The sequence below is a fragment of the Dermacentor variabilis genome, chromosome 6 (genome assembly GCF_050947875.1).
Source record: "Dermacentor variabilis isolate Ectoservices chromosome 6, ASM5094787v1, whole genome shotgun sequence".
In the NCBI taxonomy this organism is placed as follows: Eukaryota; Metazoa; Arthropoda; class Arachnida; order Ixodida; family Ixodidae; genus Dermacentor; species Dermacentor variabilis.
The window spans coordinates 125,568,125-125,575,788 of NC_134573.1; positions in this window are offsets into that span (position 1 = coordinate 125,568,125).

The following is a 7,664-nucleotide window of genomic DNA, read 5'->3' on the forward strand; positions in this document are numbered from 1 at the left end:
AAGGCATTTTTTTTATTCATATGATATAAGGGGATGTTGGTGCACAATTTAAGGCGCCGGCTACTCTTTATCTCTTTAGTGGTTCCATCATACAACATACAGGGTTCAAGATTACATATCAAATAATCTTTTCACAAAAGCACCAGGAATTATCACGCAACGTTTCCACAGGAAGACTATCACGTAAAGAACACATGGTGTATACAATATACAAGGTAAATGTCTCCACAGTTATGTAGATAAAAGTCTTAAAGGTACAAACGATACTGTCGCCTAATAACACATTGTCTAGTCAGCGGATGGTACATACATCGTGTAAATGCATTGTCACATACAGTCACAACAGAACAGTCAATATAACATAATTCACGAACAGATGCACATATTCAGCGACATTGAAATGAATGGAACAATGAAAGCGCAAATAACATCCAACAATGCCGCTGTCTTCAAGAAAAGTCTTTAGTGCTTTTAAAGCGCTCTTGTACAAGGCCGTTGCTGGCCAAGGGCCCAAAAGTTTCCTTAAACTGAAAGGTCTGCGGTTTAATTTAATTAGCGCTGATTTAACTCGGCATCTTGGTGTGTCATGATGTGGGCCATATAGAAGGAGGTGATATATATCTTCGCTTACAAATCCACAATCACATTCGGGGTTTTCCGCTCGGCCAATTCTGTGTAAGAAATGCTTTGTGTAGGCCATGCCTAGCCTTAATCGATGAATAAGGGTTTCCATAGTTCTATCCAATGAAAATGAAAATTTGAATTCAATAAATGGATCAATATGGTAAAACTCCGAGCTCTTAGAATTCTGGTCAAACCAAGTGTTTCTAGACATTTTGAGATACGTTGTCCTTATAATGCTGCGTAATTCATCCTCTGATATTGGGAGGTGAGCCGTATCATCTTTGAGATGCGCTTGTCGTGCTGCTTCATCGGCTGCTGTGTTGCCAGGAATGTCGCAATGCCCTGGTATCCACTGGAATGCTATTGCATGTTTCGCTTCGCTTGCCTTTGTGAGGTTTTTAAGTGTTTCATATATTATACTGTCACTGAATGTTTCCCCCTTGTGCTGCAGATTGATGTTAGAGCCGCCTGTGAATCGCTGAAAATTACCCATTTTTGCTCATTTCTTACTGACAATATAAATTTTATTGCATATAGGATTGCGAACAGTTCAGCCGTTGTGGACGAAGTCGCACGAGAAAACTTAAATGATTCTTGTTTGTTGAGATGCGGTATAATGAATGATGAAGTTGAAGAGGTTGCTGTACTGGAGCCGTCTGTATGGACGTGTGTGTATCCTGAATACCGCATAGATATCTGGTAAAGTGCTAGCTGTTGAGCAGCTTGAATGAACATGTCTCTTTTTCTGAATATCCCATCTACTGACAGTTCGATTTTTGGAACTGTAAGCAGCCATGGAGGATATTAGATGCCTGAGTTCCAAAATTCATTTCTTGGCAATATGTAACTATCTTCTTGAATTTCTATATGAACATAACTTCTATCTCGTTTCATTATGTCTAGAGCCAATGGGTGGTTTTTATGCTGGGTTTGAAGACGGAAAAAATGCCGGCATGTTTTTGTAGTTCGCATATCTGGAAATGGTGATTGGCGAGCCTCAGCTATTACAAGATAACTAGAAGTCACTCGTGGAACTCCTAGACATAGGTGTAGTCCTCTAGCTAAAAGTCTTTGAAGTCGCTCTTCTGACGTGTGGGAAACTCCGTGTAAGATGGGCGCGGAATACGCAATTTTTTGTCGTATTAATGTATCGTAAACAGTCATTATGGACGATACTGATCCGCCCCATGATGTGCCTGCAAGTCTGCGAAGTACAGTCACTATATTTGCATTGACCTCGTTTTCGAGTTTTTTTATGTGGGGTCCCCAGGATGGCTGCCTATCAAGTATTATGCCAAGAAATCGATGCTGTGTGACAATCATTAGAGGGTGTCCTTCCAGATTTAGAGTGAAATTTTTTAACTGCCTCCGAGTGAAGGGCAATACAGCTGTCTTTTCGTGTGATAGTACCATTCCTCTCTCTCTCAAAAATTGGTTGATAATATTTATGCCGTGTTGCAATGGCATCTGAAGTAGTTGAGCATTAGACCTAGATGTCCAAATACACACATCATCTGCATACAGTGAAAACTTTAACTGTGATGGCAGTCTTCGCGTTAAATCAGCCATGACGCAGTTAAACAGGAAGAGGCTGAGTACGCTTCCCTGTGGTACTCCCTGTTTGACAGTATGTTCAGCACTTTTTCCTTCACCCGTCTGGACAAATATTTTGCGACCTGATAAAAATTCAGAAATCCATCGCAAGGACCTGCCAGACAGACCAAGTTCCAACATGCTTAGCAGAACATGAACGTGACTAACAGTGTCAAATGCCCTCTTGATGTCTAGGAATACTGCTATAGTCATGTTTCCACGTGCGCGCTCGTGCTCCACACAGGTTACTATATCTAATATAGCATCCATTGTGCATCTATGTTTTCTAAAACCTACTAAGTAGTTCGACAACGCATTCATTTCATTACACCACCATTGATGTCGCGCGTCAATGGTTTTCTCCAATAGTTTGCATAAACAACTTGTCAAACTAACTGGGCGGAAGGATTCAAGGCACAAGGGCATCTTACCATGTTTTAAAATTTGTATGATTCGAGCGACTTTCCAAGAGCCAGGTACAGTTTCCTCTATCCATAAGTTATTATGGATGTCTAAAAGAGCATTTGTACCTGTCGGTCCGAGGTTTCTTAGCATAGTGTACGTAATGCCGTCCGGCCCAGCAGCGGACTTTTGGCGACATGAAGCAATCGCACATTGAAGCTCGCTTAATGTCCCCGCAGGGGCGTCTGCGTCAGCAGGCGTTTGGTGTGTTGCGACACCACGTACCCGAGCACACGAGGGTTGGACCCTCCCGCGTGTAGCCGTGCGCGGCTTAGCCGTGTCTGGGGAAAGGGGGATCCTGGGGGTTGAGCCGATGCTGGGTGTTTGGACCTTTAAGGCCCCCCGGCGGAGGCAACACACCCCTTTGGCCTCTGCTTCGCATAGACGGCACCTCCAGACTGACCCACCTGGAGGAAACCGGCATTCGCCTTTTCCTGTCTCTCACTTCACACATCTTCGTCTTTCCCTCTCACATTTAGTCTTTCCTGTCTTCTTTTTCTTCTGATAACTTCCAACATTCCTGGCGGCGAGGGTTAACCTGGTGTGCTATGACCTACCTTGGTTATAACATATGTGGTTATAGCGACGATGTACAGTTGGCATGGTAGGGTTTGCTTCACCGCATACCCTGCCGTGTCCCCTTGTTGGGCTCGGTGGTGGGTGACTGGCATCGTCGCTGAATACACAACACATTTCATGGGAACTTCCAACCCCTTCTGTACCGATCGTCCCTCTAAAAGGGGGCGCACCGATGCTACGTTTCAGTTTTTTTTAAAAGGCACTCAGACTTTCCCTAAATTTCACGTTGTCCACAGTGACAAACCTGACAAGAAAGCAAGAACAATTTCACCATTCGTTGTCGCGAAGCATCTCGCAGAGACCATTGGAGGCGGCTATAAGATCACCAAGCTGGCCAGTGGGGACCTATTACTAGAACTAAAAGACAAAGCACAACACGACAAGCTAACAAAGCTTGTACAACTTGGAGACATCCCTGTCAGTGTGACAGCGCACCGAACCATGAATACGGCCAAAGGTGTAATCTCTGACATAGACTTGATGGACTTGACCGATGAAGAACTCCTGGAAGGATGGAAAGATGAAAACGTAATAAGTGTACAAAGAATAAAGATTAGACGTGACAACAAGGAACTGCCAACTAAGCACCTGATTATTACCTTTGGCTCTAGCACACTACCAGAGACATTAGAAACTGGATATACCAAACTCAGAGTACGACCATACATCCCAAACCCTCGACGTTGTTTTAAATGCCAGAGGTTTGGTCATGCTTCCCAGAGCTGCCGAGGGCGGCTAACATGTGCAAAATGTGGCATCAATGACCACTCTGCAGATGACTGTAAGGCTGAGCCCCGTTGTAGTAATTGTAATGGTGGTCACCCAGCATATTCCCGATCATGCGCAGTCTGGCAGAAAGAAAAAGAAATAATTACAATAAAGGTAAAAGAAAACATAACTTTCAGAGAAGCAAGGCAACGCATCTCACAAACATTTACACAGACCGCATCTTTCGCCGAAGTGGTACGTCGGGGGGCAGTACCACAACGGCACTTGGCGGACGCCAGCACCACGCGTAGCGAGCGTGCGGCAACGCCACCCGCCCCCACGGTGGGAGCAGCGAAGGCTGCCCTACCTCTCCCGAATTTGTCCACAGTTGAGGCCTCCGCTAGTGCTGGCACCAGTCATTCCAGCTCCGAGGTCAAGACTAGCCCACCAACCACCAGGACGGTGGGCTCCAAGGCCTTGTCTTCCGAGACAAGGCTTTCACGGAAAACACACCGCTCGCAAGAGCGGCTGTCCAGTGCCTCTCAAGAGGCCATGGACACATCACCGAGTCAGAAGGCGCAGTTGACGCCTAAGGAGCGGCGCGATTTTGCCGATCGCTCCAAAAAAGACAAAACTCCAATTACGGGGCCCCAAAAGGGCAACATAAGCTAAACCAAGTTCATTCTCTTTGACACATAGCACAACATTTATTCTAATATGGATACACTGATTATTCAGTGGAATATCAGAGGCCTGCTCTGCAACCTCAATGATATCCAAGAACTCCTTAATCAACTAACTCCTAAAGTGCTGTGTGTCCAAGAGACTCATTTGAAATCTAAACATAAACACTTCCTACGTCAGTATGTTATTTTTCGGAAGGATCGCGATGATGCCCTCGCATCATCCGGCGGCGTAGCCATCATAGCTCACAAATCTATAGCCTGTCAACACTTACAGCCACAAACAACCCTTGAGGCAGTGGCCATTCGAGCTGTACTGTTAAATAAGCTGATAACCATCTGCTCCCTATATATACCGCCGCATTTTCAGCTCCACAAACAAGAATTCCAAACACTAATAGATCAGTTGCCTGAACCATATCTTGTGCTTGGAGATTTAAATGCGCACAGCAACCTATGGGACGACTCGCGCTGCGACGCGAGAGGTCGCTTGATTGAACAGTTCCTTTTTTCTTCAGGTGCATGTCTTTTGAATGGGAAGGAGCCCACGTATTATAACATGGCAAACAAAACATACTCCTCCATAGATCTTAGCATAGCATCTCCTACTCTTCTGCCTTACTTTCAATGGAAAGTTATTAAAAACCCATACGGGAGTGATCATTTCCCTGTAGTTCTAAGCACACCTATCGCTAATGAATGCCTTCCACAATTACCTCGCTGGAGAACTGACTCGGCTGACTGGGAAACGTTCAAAAAGCTTGCTTGTTTATCCTGGGACGACATGTGTGCTTTAAGCATAGACGCTTCGGTTGAATATTTTACGGCTTTTCTCCTTGACACCTCCTCCAAATGTATTCCTGTAACAAGTGGATTCTCCACAAAACGCCGTCTTCTATGGTGGAACGATGAGTGTCGAAAAGCGCGAAAGAAGCAAAACAAGGCATGGGGTTTACTTCGGGATTCTCCGACAGCAGAAAATCTAGTCAATTTCAAGCAGGTCAAATCCCAGGGTCGAAGAACGCGGCGACAAGCTAGAAGAGAGAGTTGGAGAAAGTATATATCAGGCATTAACTCCTACACTGACGAAACAAAGGTTTGGAATAGAGTTAATAGAATAAAGGTTCGACAGTCTTACTCTCTGCCTTTAGTGAATACTCAAGGCGACAGCATGGAAGATCAGGCGAACTTTCTTGGCGCACATTTCGAACAGATATCCAGCTCGTCGCACTACTCTGAAACATTCCAAAGGTACAAAAGGCAAATAGAAGGACAACCATTAGAAAGGAAAAGCACACAATACGAGGCATACAATAGACCCTTTTGCATGGCAGAGCTTCAGGCAGCCCTAAACAGCTGCAACCAATCTGCCCCCGGATCTGACCGCATCCTATATGAAATGCTTAAACACCTGCCGCCTGAAACACAAAAAACCCTTCTTTGTCTCTACAATTCTATATGGTCGTCCGGCCGCATTCCCTCTGCTTGGAAAGAGGCCATCATAATTCCTATTTTGAAACAGGGTAAGGACCCTTCTTTGGCAAACAGTTATAGGCCTATAGCATTGACGAGCTGCTCATGTAAAGTTTTTGAAAAGATGGTAAATAGTCGCCTGGTACATTATCTAGAAATTAACAAGAAATTAGATCAATATCAATGTGGCTTTAGAGAAGGCAGATCAACGACAGATCAGCTTGTACGCATGGAAATGTATATCAGGGAAGCGTTTGTCCACAAACAGCTTGTGTTGTCCGTGTTTCTTGACATGCAGAAGGCGTATGATACCATGTGGCGCTTCGGGATCCTTCGGGATCTTTCTGCAATGGGCATTCGCGGCAACCTGCTGAGAATAATTGAAAGCTATCTCTCTAACAGGACATTTCGCGTTAGAGTTGGCAACGTGCAATCTCGACCATTCATACAGGAGACAGGCGTACCGCAGGGTGGAGTACTGAGCTGTACGTTATTTATTGTTAAAATGAATTCCCTCCACACCGTATTACCTCGCACACTCTTCTATTCCGTCTATGTGGACGACGTACAGATAGGGTTCAGGTCATGCAATCTTAGCATTTGCGAGAGGCAGCTACAACTTGGCTTGAATAGATTCTCAAGGTGGGCGGACGAGAATGGTTTCAAATTGAACCCCCAAAAGAGCACATGTGTCCTGTTTTCTAACAAGAGAAGTGTACTACCACAACCCGATATTAACCTTAATGGAGAAAGACTAACTGTTAGCCCTGAACACAAATTCTTAGGTGTTATCCTGGACACAAAGCTTAACTTCGTCCCCCACTTAAAATATCTTAAAGAAAAATGCCTCAAGACCATGAACCTCCTCAAGCTGCTCTCTCGAACAACCCGGGGCAGTGACAGGAAGTGTCTGCTGAGCCTATATAAGAGTCTCATACAATCACGCCTCGATTACGGAGCCGTGGTGTACCACTCCGCAACTGAGAGTGCGCTAAAGATTCTCGATCCAGTCCACAACCTCGGTATACGACTGGCAACAGGCGCCTTTAGAACTAGCCCTGTTGAAAGTTTGTACGTCGAGGCTAACGAATGGTCCTTACATCTACGCAGAACATTCTTAAGTTTTTCATACTACACTAAGGTAAAATCAGACACCGAGCATCCATGTCATTCCATTGTTAGCGACCTGTCCGCTGCCAGACTTTACAGTAACCGCCCACGTATTAGAACTCCTTTGAGCCTACGTTTGGAAGCAATGGCAGAAGAAACAAACATCCATCTCCCAGAAAATATCTTAATGCCTCCCACTCGCCTTCCACCGCCTTGGGAATGGCAGACCATGGAGTGCGATATCTCTTTTGTTGCAATAACGAAACATGCACTTGAGGCACATATACTATCACACTTCCTCGAACTCCAAGCGCAGTACTGCTGTGCCGAGTATTATACAGATGCTTCTAAATCATCTGCTGGTGTCGCGTATGCAGCTCTTGGGCCAGTTTTTTCCACCTCCGGTACTCTAAATCCTAACACAAGTATTTT